General features: G+C 34.6%; 2 protein-coding genes across 3 annotated transcripts in view; both read right to left on the bottom strand.

The window, feature by feature from the left end:
- The window catches only part of LOC137650201 (solute carrier organic anion transporter family member 74D-like), a 407,823-nt gene that overhangs the window by 257,981 nt on the left and 132,416 nt on the right, over positions 1–17,426 (bottom strand). The window lies entirely within an intron of this gene.
- Positions 16,409–17,426, bottom strand: part of LOC137650200 (protein unzipped-like) — a 3,063-nt gene continuing 2,045 nt past the window's right edge. Inside the window, exon 1 of the mRNA XM_068383385.1 lies at positions 16,409–17,426. This exon is cut by the window's right edge and continues 2,045 nt beyond it. The gene's annotated coding sequence lies outside the window, so the exon portion shown is untranslated.

Below are 17,426 nucleotides of genomic sequence, written 5' to 3'. Positions count from 1 at the left end.
AATTTCTCGTTCTGTTGAATCCTATTACCATTAATTATTTTTTTTTATTAAGGTTAATTATGATACCATGTAATTTATTTTCTAATTTTCATTTTCATGACCTCGTTTTAATTGCCAAATCATAATTGAGTTACACGCAAGTATGTTTTAAATTTCAGCGTAATGCATGAATTTAATATTTTCAGATACAGCGGGTATGTATGCAGTAAATGAGCTGTGATCTCCAGTTCTAGGTCTGTGGTGAATGGCCTTCCAGGGCCTAGCGCTAGGGCATATGATCCAAAATTCCATACACTCATCCAACGATAGACCTTAAAAAGTAACTTCTCATGAGGCCGAGTATCACCATCCCCACTCTGTCGAGTATCACCATTCCTACTCTGTCGAGTAGCATCATCCCCACTCTGTCGAGTAGCGTCATCCCCACTCTGTCCAGTAGCATCATCCCCACTCTGTCGAGTATCACCATCCCTACTCTGTCGAGTAGCATCATCCCCACTCTGTCGAGTAGCGTCATCCCCACTCTGTCCAGTAGCATCATCCCCACTCTGTCGAGTATCACCATCCCTACTCTGTCGAGTAGCATCATCCCCACTCTGTCGAGTAGCGTCATCCCCACTCTGTCCAGTAGCATCATCCCCACTCTGTCGAGTATCACCATCCCTACTCTGTCGAGTAGCATCATCCCCACTCTGTCGAGTAGCGTCATCCCCACTCTGTCCAGTAGCATCATCCCCACTCTGTCGAGTATCAACGTCCCTACTCTGTTAAGTATCAACATCCCTACTCTGTAGAGTATCACCATCCCTACTCTGTCGAGTATCACCATCCCCACTCTGTCGAGTATCAACATCCCTACTATGCTGAGTATCACCATCCCTAACCTGTCGAGTATAACCAACCCTACTCTATCGAGTATCACCATCCCCACTCATTCGAGTATCAGCATCCCTATTCTGTCGAGTATCAACATCCCTACTCTGCTGAGTATCACCATCCCTAACCTGTCGAGTATCACCATCCCCACTCTGTCGAGTATCAACATCCCTACTCTGCTGAGTATCACTATCCCTAACCTGTCGAGTATCACCACCCCTACTCTGTCGAGTATTACCCTCCCTACTCTGTCGAGTATCACCATCCACACTCTGTCGAGTATCAATATCCCCACTCTGTCCAGTATCACCATCCCTACTCTGTCGAGTATTACCATCCCTACTCTGCTGAGTATTACCATCCCTAACCTGTCGAGTATCAACATCCCTTCTGTGCTGAGTATCACCATCCCTAACCTGTCAAGTATCACCGTCCCCACTCTGTCGAGTATCACCATCCCTACTCTGCTGAGTATCACCATCCATAAACTGTCGAGTATCACCATCCGTACCCTACGAGTATCACCATCCCCACTCAGTCGAGTATCAATATCCCTACTCTGCTGAGTATCACCATCCCTAACCTGTCAAGTATCAACATCCCTACTCTGTCGAGTATCACCATTCCTACTATGTCAAGGTGCCCCGTTGTCGCACCAGTCCCCGCCGGAAGTTTTTTAATTCTATCCCTTGAACCTTTCAACATTTCTGCATTAATACCATATTCTAAGTATGTTTAATCACAATCTTATCTTTTTTTTATTTCTGTATCTTAGTATCGCTACGCTTTATCTTTGAAAGATTATCATGGGAATGTAGATAGTTGATCATGAATACTTCTCGTTTATCGGGAGCTCTTATCACTATGCGAACGCACGTTGATAACTTTCATTAAGGAATTGGGGTTTACAACCCTTACTTCGTATAACAGTTTTGTTTGGCATGTAGCATTTTACTTTTCGTACACACACACACACACACACACACACACACACACACACACACACATATATATATATATATATATATATATATATATATATATATATATATATATATATATATATATATATATATATATATATATATATCTCAAGGACTAGAGTTCAACTCCTGCTGTAAGTTGATAAAATCCATTGACACACGGTACCTACCAATACTGTGAGCGGTAGCAAGAAGTGTTTTTAATCCTAGCTAACGCTCAAAAGTTCACCAAGCTGTGTATGGGTGCCAGAATTTGCTTTGGTGACAAGACAAAGGTGCACGGGGATAGCAACCTCATCCTCAAAAAGCATTATTGAGATGCCATAAGGATGAACTTCTCTGACGCAATGTACTTCAAGGAAAAAAAACACGCACATAGAGACAAACATATATGTAGTTAGGTTCACTCACTATCTTTGGCTTTTAACTCTCGTTGGATTTTTTTTAGATTATGAAAACTATACAACTTTGAAAGGAAATTTTGGAAATTTTATAGTATAAGTAATCAGGAAAAACAATGTTTCTATTTGCCCCGTGTCCAACATGGCCACCATCTTGAATTTTACAAAATGGCTGCCGTGAAAAAAATATTTTCCTCAATTTGTGAGCTTCTAAATAACCTAAAGCTTTTATTTTCACATCTTAAGTGCCATTTTCAATGCCAAAAAATCCAATGCTCATAGTTGCAGCTGTGTTGAGACATTTGTTACAGCAGTTTAAAGGTTTAAAGGCCGCCCATGAATGGCAGAAGCAAGGGTTAGTGACATTGCCCTAACAAGCAGGACAATGTCCTAGCGACTGACCATAGCCCAAGCCCCCTTTCCACCCAAGATTTGACCAGGCAATGGCTGCTGATAACTCGGCGAATAGACCTATACGCTCCCCCAAAACCCCCTCCTTAAGTCACAGGGATAGTGAGGTTGCAGTGGCCAAAGGAACTAACGAGTTTGAGCAGAACTCGAACCCAAGTCTGGCAATCACTAATTTCTTAAGACAAATTTATTATTAGGCCATACTAAGCGCCACCCACATTAACATGTTATCTAGTTGTAGGCCATTATTATGTAAGTTTAACAGTTTTCTGTACCCTACATGTAAGTTGTTGGTGGTTGTATATATATATATATATATATATATATATATATATATATATATATATATATATATATATATATATATATATATATATATGTATATATATATATATATATATATATATATATATATATATATATATACATATATATATATATATATATATATATATATATATATATATATATATATATATATATATATATTCCTTCTTTGTCTGCATCTTTTCCAACTTTTATGTGGGGTCGATGTTTCTGGCCAGTGTTCTCCATCTACCTCTGTCCCACACTTCATCACCGGTTAATCCCTTGGATCGAAGATCATCCTTGATACAGTCCATCCACCTTCGCTTTGGTCTCCCTCTCCTCGTTTCCTGTACCTCCATTTCCACCACTCTCCTCCCAATATACTGTTCATCTCTTCTCATGACATGACCAAACCACCTCAGTCTACTTTCTTGGATCTTATCTGATAGTTCTCTAACTCCTGTGGTACCCCTAATTACTCATTCCGTATTTTATCTTTTCTTGTCACCTCACACATCCACCTCAACATTCTAAGAAACGTATCCATATATATATATATATATATATATATATATATATATATATATATATATATATATATATATATATATATATATATACACGCATGCGTTTCTGTTTCTTTGCGTTTTCTTCGAAAGAAAAGAACATCTATGAACACGGGGATACGTTCTCTTACGTCTGAACAGTTTCAACGAGGAACACATGCCATCGATGCGTTAGTCATTGCGTCAGCGTTTTCTGACATATATTGATGCATATCCTGGCCACATCCTTTGGAGCGATAACATTGGCCTTTTTTTTCTCCTGGGCCTAACACAGCTCCTCTCCTTCGTAATCGTTGACAATAAAAAAAAAAAAATCTCAGATTTATTCTTATGTAGGCCTACAACTGATTTTGTTTGTGCATTAGTGATTTGTCTACAACAGATTTTGTCTGTTAATAGTTATTTGCCTACAACACAATTTGTCTGTGTAATAGTGATGTGCCTACAACAGATTTTCTGTTAATAGGGATTTGTCTACAACATATTTTGTCTGTTAATAATGATTTGTCTGCAGCATATTTTGTCTGTTAATAGTGATTTGTCCACGGAATATTTTGTCAGTTGATAGTGATTTGCCTAAAATAGATTTTGTATGCAAACAGCGATTTGCCTACAACAGATTTTGTCTGTTAATAGTTATTTGCCTACAATAGATTTTGTCTGGAAATAGTGATTCACCTTCAACAAATTTTGTCTGTTAATAGTGATTTTTAGAGATGGTTGAAAACTCGTATATTTTCGTGTCTTGCAGTTTTCATTAAATACATTGTTATTAAGGTTTTAATAATAGAATATTTCAAGGTGATACTGTGGTATATATAAATTTGAGAAAATCAACCCTATGTTTTTTTTTTTTCAAGTTAAACATTCTGAGTACTCGTGTAGATTCTGCTTCTCCAACTGATGTTGCAGTTTGGCTCGTAGTGATAACATTATCTTGGATTTTTCTTTCATCTTTGTTCCGACTTTATCATCCTGATTTACTGGTCTAGTCAAATATATTAATTATTTTCAGATCATGCCATCAGCACACTGCTCATTTCCCCCCCAAACTTATTTTATATTTTGAATGCATTTCAGGGGTCACTTTTTTGGTAAAAAGGTTTCACTTTTCCTTCGCTTCATGAAACCAGTCCCATACTCCAGTGTGACGTCACTGGTTCCCCACCAACCACTTGTCTCATTGCGGTCCGTTACTAACGGGGCACATGCATCATAGTTCTCTCATAGAGAGAACTTAGGATATGATGCCGAATTACTGTTTTATTTGCGTTTGTAATAACCATTATAGTAACACCAGAGTCAATGGGGTTTGTTTCTGCAAATTTCCGTTGGAGTACAAGGAATATAGACGGATTCATTTATGTTAGGACTTTATAGATTTTTTTAGATGTAACGTCTTCTCGGCAATTCCCAAACGTATAACTGCTGTATTTATCATCTGCGTTAGCAGGACACTTATGTTACTATGTTTCTTGTTATTGAGAGCTTTTTATTAATTTGTGTTTACTATAATCAATTTTGTTTAATGAGGCACATTTGTCCCCGACTCGCAGGGGTGCCCTCTTAGCTCGGAAAAAGTGTCCTACTAGCTGATTGGTTAGAATTATTTTGTCCAACTAATCAGCGATTAGGAGACTTTTCCGAACTAAAAGGACACCCCATGCGAGTCAGTGCTAATGCGTCTCATTTAAAAAAAAAAATGACTACAGTAAGGTCTTATTACATCACATACTTAAATGATCTAATGTCTGTTATCCCGCACTACTCTTCTCTCTCTCTCTCTCTCTCTCTCTCTCTCTCTCTCTCTCTCTCTCTCTCTCTCTCCTTTCTGTTTCCAGGCAGTGGTGGACCTCCTCCTGCCTCTATCAACCATATCTTGGAGTCTCGTCTTCACTTATGAGAAGGCTTAGTAACTTGATACTCGAGTCTGATACTTTTCAGGGGGTAGTCGCCCCCGTCCTCGTTACAATATATTTATTTTTCGTGGGACATTTTACTCTTATTTCTTGTTTTAATGAGGGTTTGAACTGGAGTTGCAGTGTCCCCACGGCTGTGGAAATTGAAATGAGTTAAATTATGAGTTTCGTGTGACCCGTTTATTGATTTATTTCATTTTCGTGTGGAGGTTGTTCTTTAAAGATTTTTTTTAATTTGGTAGTTTGCTTCCTATGAAAACAGATGGCGGATATATATATATATATATATATATATATATATATATATATATATATATATATATATATATATATATATATATATATATATATATATATATATATATATATATATATATATATATATATATATATATGATAAATTTTGCACATTTTTACGTGTTTTTCATATTCAAATAAGCCATATATATTTTTGATACATTAATGTCTGGATTCTCTTAACGACCTCGGGATCAGAGCCCCAGGCGAAATCACACAAAGACAAGAGCTTGGCTCCAGCCGGGAATCGAACCCTGGTCAGCAAGCTTGTACAGACAGTGACTAACCCACTTGGCCACGAAGAAAGATAAAAGTCAATGACAATTCTTCTGTACTTATACCTGTCGAATTCAGGTATTTTGTACTTAGAATTGAAATCAACCCATCTTCACCATCGTAGCTAATTGGTAGTTTGTTACTTGGCATTCAATTAATGATAAATTTTGCACATTTTTACGTGTTTTTCATATTCAAATAAGCCATATATATTTTTGATACATTAATGTCTGGATTCTCTTAACGACCTCGGGATCAGAGCCCCAGGCGAAATCACACAAAGACAAGAGCTTGGCTCCGGCAGGGAATCGAACCCTGGTCAGCAAGCTTGTACAGACAGTGACTAACCCACTTGGCCACGAAGAAAGATAAAAGTCAATGACAATTCTTCTGTACTTATACCTGTCGAATTCAGGTATTTTGTACTTAGAATTGAAATCAACCCATCTTCACCATCGTAGCTAATTGGTAGTTTGTTACTTGGCATTCAATTAATGATAAATTTTGCCCATTTTTACGTTTTTTTCATATTCAAATAAGCCATATATATTTTTGATACATTAATGTCTGGATTCTCTTAACGACCTCAGGATCAGAGCCCGTGGCCAAGTGGGTTAGTCACTGTCTGTACAAGCTTGCTGACCAGGGTTCGATTCCCGGCCAGAGCCAAGCTCTTGTCTTTGTGTGATTTCGCCTGGGGCTCTGATCCCGAGGTCGTTAAGAGAATCCAGACATTAATGTATCAAAAATATATATGGCTTATTTGAATATGAAAAACACGTAAAAATGTGCAAAATTTATCATTAATTGAATGCCAAGTAACAAACTACCAATTAGCTACGATGGTGAAGATGGGTTGATTTCAATTCTAAGTACAAAATACCTGAATTCGACAGGTATAAGTACAGAAGAATTGTCATTGACTTTTATCTTTCTTCGTGGCCAAGTGGGTTAGTCACTGTCTGTACAAGCTTGCTGACCAGGGTTCGATTCCCGGCCGGAGCCAAGCTCTTGTCTTTGTGTGATTTCGCCTGGGGCTCTGATCCCGAGGTCGTTAAGAGAATCCAGACATTAATGTATCAAAAATATATATGGCTTATTTGAATATGAAAAACACGTAAAAATGTGCAAAATTTATCATTAATTGAATGCCAAGTAACAAACTACCAATTAGCTACGATGGTGAAGATGGGTTGATTTCAATTCTAAGTACAAAATACCTGAATTCGACAGGTATAAGTACAGAAGAATTGTCATTGACTTTTATCTTTCTTCGTGGCCAAGTGGGTTAGTCACTGTCTGTACAAGCTTGCTGACCAGAGTTCGATTCCCGGCCGGAGCCAAGCTCTTGTCTTTGTGTGATTTCGCCTGGGGCTCTGATCCCGAGGTCGTTAAGAGAATCTAGACATTAATGTATCAAAAATATATATGGCTTATTTGAATATGAAAAACACGTAAAAATGTGCAAAATTTATCATTAATTGAGTGCCAAGTAACAAACTATCAATTAGCTACGATGGTGAAGATGGGTTGATTTCAATTCTAAGTACAAAATACCTGAATTCGACAGGTATAAGTACAGAAGAATTGTCATTGACTTTTATCTTTCTTCGTGGCCAAGTGGGTTAGTCACTGTCTGTACAAGCTTGCTGACCAGGGTTCGATTCCCGGCCGGAGCCAAGCTCTTGTCTTTGTGTGATTTCGCCTGGGGCTCTGATCCCGAGGTCGTTAAGAGAATCCAGACATTAATGTATCAAAAATATATATGGCTTATTTGAATATGAAAAACACGTAAAAATGGGCAAAATTTATCATTAATTGAATGCCAAGTAACAAACTACCAATTAGCTACGATGGTGAAGATGGGTTGATTTCAATTCTAAGTACAAAATACCTGAATTCGACAGGTATAAGTACAGAAGAATTGTCATTGACTTTTATCTTTCTTCGTGGCCAAGTGGGTTAGTCACTGTCTGTACAAGCTTGCTGACCAGGGTTCGATTCCCGGCCGGAGCCAAGCTCTTGTCTTTGTGTGATTTCGCCTGGGGCTCTGATCCCGAGGTCGTTAAGAGAATCCAGACATTAATGTATCAAAAATATATATGGCTTATTTGAATATGAAAAACACGTAAAAATGGGCAAAATTTATCATTAATTGAATGCCAAGTAACAAACTACCAATTAGCTACGATGGTGAAGATGGGTTGATTTCAATTCTAAGTACAAAATACCTGAATTCGACAGGTATAAGTACAGAAGAATTGTCATTGACTTTTATCTTTCTTCGTGGCCAAGTTGGTTAGTCACTGTCTGTACAAGCTTGCTGACCAGGGTTCGATTCCCGGCCGGAGCCAAGCTCTTGTCTTTGTGTGATTTCGCCTGGGGCTCTGATCCCGAGGTCGTTAAGAGAATCTAGACATTAATGTATCAAAAATATATATGGCTTATTTGAATATGAAAAACACGTAAAAATGGGCAAAATTTATCATTAATTGAATGACAAGTAACAAACTACCAATTAGCTACGATGGTGAAGATGGGTTGATTTCAATTCTAAGTACAAAATACCTGAATTCGACAGGTATAAGTACAGAAGAATTGTCATTGACTTTTATCTTTCTTCGTGGCCAAGTGGGTTAGTCACTGTCTGTACAAGCTTGCTGACCAGGGTTCGATTCCCGGCCGGAGCCAAGCTCTTGTCTTTGTGTGATTTCGCCTGGGGCTCTGATTCCGAGGTCGTTAAGAGAATCCAGTCATTAATGCATCAAAAATATATATGGCTTATTTGAATATATATATATATATATATATATATATATATATATATATATATATATATATATATATATATATATATATACACTGTATATATACATATACTCTATATATATACACACATACTGTATATATATATAAATATATATATATATATACATATATATACACACACATATATACATAATATATATATATATATATATATATATATATATATATATATATATATATATATATATATATATATATATATATATATATATATACTGTAGACTTTTCCATATAATCTATGTTAAATAGATCTGATTTTTTTTAGATAACATATGGATCCTACAGCTCCAATTCGAAGGTAACTCTAAATTTCCATACTGAAAAGGAGTACAGGTATTACGTAAACCTTATGTACTGCATGCACCTTAAAGGGTAGTTTAATGCGTTGAATGTGTAATTTAAAATTCCGTAGATTTGATTATACTGATCTTAGTTCCTCGATAACAAGCTGGCTACCATCACTAGGTGCAAGAGGAAATATGCTACAATTAGGATTTTTTTTATCTATTTTCTTTTTAGTTTATAATTCAGATTAATCTACAAGATAAATGGTCTTTCTATCATTATTTTGTGATCCCTCATGCATTGTAAAACTTATAATCAGCACAACTTTTGCTATTATTACTATCATTCATGGTAATAATATCAATGATTAGCCTCAACAATGATAACTTTCCTCTTCGTTAGTCAGAGATTTTCCCTTTTTTTTTCTTTTTGGGTTGTTTTCTTTTATCGGAGCAGAAATTTCATCATCCTTTGATCCAGTCTTGTTATTCTTCTTGAATTTTGCGTCCCCAAACACTAATGGGCAAATATTTCTGTGATCCCTGACTCAGGATCATTAATTATGCTGGAGATCCAGCAGACAGGCTCAATTAGCATAATGATATTTACCTCATTAGCCCTTATCTATTATACGAAATTGCTCCTTTTCCTTCTTTTTATTTTCTTCAACTGCAGTGGTATGAATTTGAAGATGCTACATTGCACATAGGCATATGGGTCTTGGTTTTACAAAAAAATTATTTGATCTTAGTGAAGATCTGGGCTCAGAAGGTAAGTACTCAGTATATATCCAAGTACAATCAACAATTTTTAGTATATTTATTAAATGCATTGATATTAAATCTTTTAAAATTATTAATGTAAATTTTTGGATGATATCAGAATCCGAGAATGTGAGTATCGTTAGATATAAAGTTTCTTCAGTCGATATTAGTTGCTTTTGTCGCTGTATAAAACCCGGAGGAAAGTCTTGCATCAAAAGCGATTAAACTTGGAACTGCATTATGAACTTTACCTCTTAAAATGAACTATTGTCTGAAATCCTCCTGGTAATTTCTGAACACCTCCAGGTTATCTCTGAATACAGTCTCATCACTCGAATTTTAGATATTTAGTTTTCTCTTTATTGTTGAAGGTAATTTTTCTTTTAATATAGAAAAATAGTTATGGATTATTTTTAGTGCAAAAAAAAAAAAAAAAAAATATCATTGTGCCTCGTTACCATATAATGAACACAGCTTGCAAACATACAAAACCCAGCCATAAGACTAAACTAACGAGAAGCTAAAATCTGCATTATGAAATCGTATCATCTCAGTTCAACATGGTACTTGCTGTCGACCCATGTGAAATTTCATTATCAAACATCGTATGCAATTTTAATAACAGCTATTAGTACTTCTTCATGGGGATTTGCACTTCATTGAAAGTTGTATTTTTGTTTAGTTACGTAAATAGATTCATTGTATGATATCCACAACGATGGAGAAATCAAATTAATTTTCAAAAATCTTTTTTTCTACTTTGCGTAGTTGAAAATTGATCGTTCTGAAAATGAGCTCACGAGGAATGTAATATTAGTTCACCGAGCTTTTTGTTCTACATGGATTATTTAGTCGGTTTGATTCGTGCATAATAGACCATGTTGTCCAGCATTGGGACTTGGGAGGCCATTCCAAGCTAAGGTAACAGCTGGGGGAATACCCAGCTGTTGAACCAAGAAGTAACAGTTAAAAAACCAAGAAGTAATAGTTAAAAAACCAAAAAGTAAGTTAAAAAAAATAAGAAGTAACAGTTAAAAGAGCTTGGACAGCAAGATGGAAAAAGGAACGGGAACAGAGGTAAAGTAGATGGCTAGAAACAAATGACAATTAAGACCTAACGGAAGCTGCAAAGACCTCTTTAGAAATGTTCACAGTGCACCGCGTATGCTGCACTGACGGTACTGCCTCCTACTAGGCCCGGAAATATGAGTCATGCATATAAAACTTGTTGAAATGCTTTTAAGAAAAAAAAATATTCCCCTGTCTACGTCCAAACCTTAATGCATGAGCGTCAGAGTTTAAGGAAACTTCTTTTTTATTCTTTTTGTCTATCTTTTATGCCTTCCAAGTAATAACAATGTGGTTGTAGCTAATAGCTTTCCCCCAAAGAATCTAATCTTAATGTCACTCATAGCAAGTTTTTATTAATATTAAATTCCCTTGCTTTCTCTATCATGTCCATCAATCCCGTGACAAGTATTGAGGAGGCCTTGAAAAATCGCTTATGTTAAGCGGTTTTTCATGTACTGTAAGGCACTGGAGAAAATGTTTCTTCCATAATAGCGAATTTCTTTCCCAGTTATGTTCATTCATGAGTTCATCGTAAGAAACATAATCCATAACAGAAATTACAGGATTTTTCATTTGTGCAATTTTTTTTCCTTTATCTATTATGGAATACAAATTTACAATCTTAGTTTATATACATTAATTTATAGTTAAACAATGCTTCGCTTTCTACTTTTAAAGATTTTATTTCCTCATTGATAGTGTTGACGTTTTTCTTATCTTACATACATTACTCATATCTACTGTATATAAATTAGTTCATAAACCTTCTCTCACGTGGGAGTGGGGTTTTATGTCACCAAAGCACTTTACGCGGTGAACTGCAGGCATTAGTTAATAGTCTTTGTGGACGTATCTGCAAACAACTTTTAGCTTTATACTTTACCTCCTTTCCAGCTTCTTCTCTTCCATTATGCTGTCCAACTTCTTAACTTAATGGTACAACAACAGGTTTTTTTCCAGGTGCACCACGGAGGTGAATGACCTACTCGGTCCCAGCACTGGGCCATATAGTCATACTGTAGTACATAAATCGATCCCAGAGTAGGTGCTTTATATTCCATTTTACGTGTACCTTCCTGATTTCCATTTGCTTTTAGAAGCAGTTTTCTTAACAGTCCAAAGTAAACCAACATCAATTCCTCGCCAAATAGAGAACCTGTTTACGCTAAACTTGTGGGAATTTCGTATTATAGAGTAATTTCAATGTTTTCTACTGGACCAAAAACGTATTTGCAATTATAATTTTTTTCCCCGGGTGCAAAGCCATCAGGGTTCTTTCTCTCTTTTCTAATTTAGTTAGCCCTTCTGCACTTTCCCCAGCTCCCCTCTCCCTTCAGGAATCTGCATATCTTATAATGTGTGTGCAATTGAATTCACACATTTACAAGGAGTGCTGTAAACTTGCATTAAAATTATATAAACATTGAAAACAGATATACAAGATCTTATTATGTTTATATGCAGCACTGTAATTGTTCAGTGGCCACTTTCTTCTTGGAAAGGGTAGAAGAGACTCTTTAGTTATGGTAAGCAGCTCTTCTAGGACACTCCAAATTCAAACCATTGTTCTCTAGTTTTGGGTAATGCCACAGCCTCTGTACTATGGTCTTCCACTGTCTTGGGTTAGAGTTCTATTGCTTGAGGGTACATTGTTCTATATAAGTTCTCTTCCTCTTGTTTTGTTAAAGTTTTTATAGTTTATATAGGAAGTATTTATTTTGTTGTTACTGTTCTTAAAATATTCTATTTTTCCTTGTTTCCTTTCCTCACTGTGCTATTTTCCCTGTTGAGCCTCTGGGCTTATAGCTTCCTGCTTTTTCAACTATGGTTGTAGCTTAGCAAGTAATAATAATGATAATAATATATACATATATATATACATATATATATATATATATATATATTATATATATATATATATATATATATATATATATATATATATATATATATATATATATATATATATACAAATTATATAATTTCACATAAACAAGGTAGGAGAAAACTGTCTCCAGACGATTAGTTTGAGAAAGTCGTATGGTAAGGAAAGGGTCATGATATGGTTGAAAGAATCAATGTAGCGGGGTTCTAAGTCTTACTGGTGACGATTCCTTGTATTTCTAAGACTAAATAGTCCTTAGGAACTTTTTAATGCAAGGGGAAGGTGATCATCCACCATTCATCAGATAAAGAATGCATTTTTTTTTGACATTTTAAGCTTTCTTCTTTAAATAACCGTTGCCATAGTAACAATATGTCTTATCCAAACATTTAATCTTACATAATTTTCAATAACATTTCTGCAGGTTAGAGATTTTATCTGTAAAACTAAAGTTTGAAACAAAAAACAGCACTATAGGTAAAGCTGACTAATTATATTTCTATCATTATTAATAATGTCAGTAAACAAATAGGAATACAACTGGCATCTCAAAAATTTGCATTATACTAATTATAGTCCTTTTTTTTTAATGAGGCGCATTTGCACTGACTCGGAGTGCCCTTTTAGCTCGGAAAAGTTTCCTAATCGCTGATTGGTTGGTCAAAATAATTCTAACCAATCAGCGGTTAGGAAACTTTTCCGAGCTAATAGGGAACCATTGAGAGTCGGTGCAAATGTGCCTCCTTAAAAAAATTTGACTATAGTTTAAATAATTATTTACTAGCAAATACACGTTGACATGAATGATCCCATAGACCGAGAAGTACATGGGATAAAGTTTACTGTACCTATGTTTATTTTTTATTAAAACTTTGTATTTATTTCAGCAGGTAATAAAAAGAAAACTTAGTTTCTTGGTTTTATTAAAGTACAGTATATACAGCAAAGTCCTCGAACACAAGATTTAAAGGGAGGACCGTTGTTGACTGACAGACATCACATTTTTACGCCAATCTTTAATATTTTCATTTACAAATGTAACAAAACAAAAGTTTTATATTTCATAATACCGAGTTATTCTCAAACACATACTAAATGGTTACCATCTTCGGTCTAAAAATTCTACAGGGAAAAAAAATCTTAATTTTCAGTCTAATACCTAATTCACAAAGTTATCCTTTTAACAGTAAATTCCACATACCTCAAAGTTATTCATTATTATTCTACATATAACCCTATCAAATACAGTTCTCACTCATCAGTAATACAGCTTAAAGGTATCTTCTCTCAACATTAATGGTCGATTCCCACCACGTCGAAAATATTTGACAGAAAAGGCTAATTTATAATACAATCGTCTCGAAGACCAGGCCAGACTGCTGTTATATACCAAATCTAACGCATACTTATGATTACAATCGCATTGAGGCTCCAGCATACGCTTGATAAACATATGTTACAATGTAAATAAAAGTACTCTCAAATGAGCTACAATTTACACCATTGCAATAGTATGAACCTGGCTTTGAGAAGGACTGTACAGAGAAATTTACTAACCACACAGTATGACATCTCAAAATATCCTTCTACAATAGGTAAATCTAAACAAAACTAGGCTTCCTTCATCCTGAGCAGGAAATGATAATAATTCACCAGTGCTTGCAGTTCACCTTCTGCGCGGAATATCGATACCTGTCAAACTGGGAATTCTACATATTACTGTCCCATTTAATAACAGATTGATGACAACGCCACGCACAGGATCTATGCAAATAAGTAAAACACCTCCAGGCTTCACTATTAATACGAGGTATTTCTGTAATTACCTTTAAATTTTTTCTTACAACTACAATACCTTACTGGACAGTACTGATAGACAAATGATATACTTCATCACACACCCTTATAATACACATTATAGAAACCTACTCTACGCTGATATATCATGTTTTTTTTTTTTTCATCTCAACAGGCTATAATCATAAACACTTCCTAAAAACATCCATGAAAGCGTTCATTTACCGTCGATGAAAGCAAACACTTTTCTTCTCTGTCACATTTCTGGAAGGAACCTTAAGAACTACACCCGGACGAGGCTATGTTCTCAAAAGGGTCTTGTGGGATGAGCTCCAGCTGGACGATGCCAGACTCTAAGGTTGTTTTGTGGGATTTATCTTCCTTATCACAGTCGATACAACACAATCTTTGCAGTAATGTGGCGGTCGTTGTAGTTAGTAGAGGGTCACTGTGTAAAGTGTTAGGTGCGTGTGGGCGAGTGCGTGCGTATACACTAGGTGTTAATGTTTATTCAAAGCGATAGAATGCCTTCATAATAAGTGTTAGCGCCTTTATATTAAGTATGAGCGACTTTTATATCTTTTTCTTTTTTTCTTGTCACAGCATGCGCGTACGGGGCCCCGTTGTTCAAACTATGGCACGCGTTACTACGACTCATCCTACCTGCCACTGAATCACCATATTATCAATAACAGCGAAGCGTTGAGAGTTAGACAAGAAGGCGACAAGTAAAGGATAATCGATATTCTCTCAAGATCAAAAGTTGGCTTTCAAAATCCCGCCATACCTTCTACTATATTGTAAATAAGGAACAATAATTTACAAAATACAAAAAACGAAAAAAAAGAAAGTTACGAATTCAAATGCAAAATTCTTTTCCATTAACCAATCACTCGTTTGATCCTCCTATTGAAAAATTAACTCGGTATCAGATCTCTCTATATTTGGGGGAATGTTCCACGACTTTTGTTTAACTAAAATAATGTACTTTCGTATTGGTAAATTAAAAATTATAATACGCAATCAAATTATACTATCTTCAAAATAACTTCGTTGCAGAGGAAAAACTGAAAAATATCTTTACCAAACTTTTCTTATGACAATCCAAAAATCATTACCTTTCTAGTTTGATATATATATATATATATATATATATATATATATATATATATATATATATATATATATATATATATATATATATATATATATATATGTATGTATGTATACATATACACATACATGTGTATATGTATATGTATACATACATATATATATATATATACGTGTGTATATGTATATATACATACATACATACACATACATATGCATATATATATATATATATATATATATATATATATATATATATATATATATATATATATATATATATATATATATATATAACTACTCCCCACTTGTAAATAAAAATACCTATATTGTTTCCCTACAAAAAATATTTCCCGTGCTAACATGATATGTGCAAGCTATCTGAATTATAATAACAGGAAACACGAAAAATCGAAATTAAAATCACCTGCGAAACCTATTCTCTTATCGGGGAAATATTAAAAAAAAAAAATTCTTTTGAGTGTTATCTTATAACATCAATAACCTCCTTTTTAAGAACATATGTAATGACCTAAACACGTGAGTATATATATATATATATATATATATATATATATATATATATATATATATATATATATATATATATATATATATACATACATAGTCACGGGCCTTTATTCAATCTTCACATAGGTTAGCTAATATTTGTCAAATGTAAATCCGAATTAGTAATATACATATACAGTACATACATATATGAACATACATACATATATCATGAAATGCGCACGAATTTCAATAAATCCGAAATCTATACGCAAACAAATAAAATGAACTATTGGTTCTATGAATTAAAGATCGCAATTTGGCGAAGCTTTATAAAACTACCTAAATAGAAAAATTATTTTTAAAGATTTCTGAATTTTTAGTACAAAAATAAAACCAACCCTCTTGAAGTGTTATTTTTTTTTTTTTTTTTTTTTTTTTTGAGGGAATAGATACGAATGAATTCATCAATTAGGATATCAATTATAATCATTAATCGCGAAATTCTCTCCAGTAATGATGAAGAGAAAAAAGTATATAACCAAGAAAGAAATAAAAGAAAATAATGATAAAAAGATTAAACAAATTCGACAATGTATTTCTATCACCCCAGAGCACAAAAGAAAGTATACTCCATTTTTTTTACTGAGGCGCATTTACACAGACTCGCAGCGGAGGCCTTTTAGCTCGGAGAAGTTTCCTGCTATCTGATTGGTTAGAATTATCTTGCCCAACCAATCAGCGATCAGGAAACTTTTCCGAGCTAAACGGGCACCCCTTGCGAGTCGGTGCAAATCTGCCTCACTGAAAAGAATTGACTATAGTTAATTGGATTTTCTCTATTTTTTCAAAAAATAAAAATACTTGCTAGACCTGGGAAACGGCCGGTTATATATTAACTACAGTACCATTAGCCATTTGGAGAACCTTTACTTACAGTATATTGGAGAATAACAAAAATGGGGAAACATTACAAAACCTAAAAAAAAAAAAAAAAAAAAAAAAAAAAAAAAAAAAAAAAAAAAAAAAAAAAAAAAAAAATGGCCATGCTTTTTGCTGAACGGTATGTTCCTATTGAATGTGCAAATATATATTACATATACATACATGTATGTGTATACACCAGGATTCTGT

This window comes from Palaemon carinicauda, chromosome 11 (assembly GCF_036898095.1).
Source record: "Palaemon carinicauda isolate YSFRI2023 chromosome 11, ASM3689809v2, whole genome shotgun sequence".
NCBI lineage: Eukaryota > Metazoa > Arthropoda > Malacostraca > Decapoda > Palaemonidae > Palaemon > Palaemon carinicauda.
This window is presented reverse-complemented; position numbering and strand designations above follow the sequence as displayed.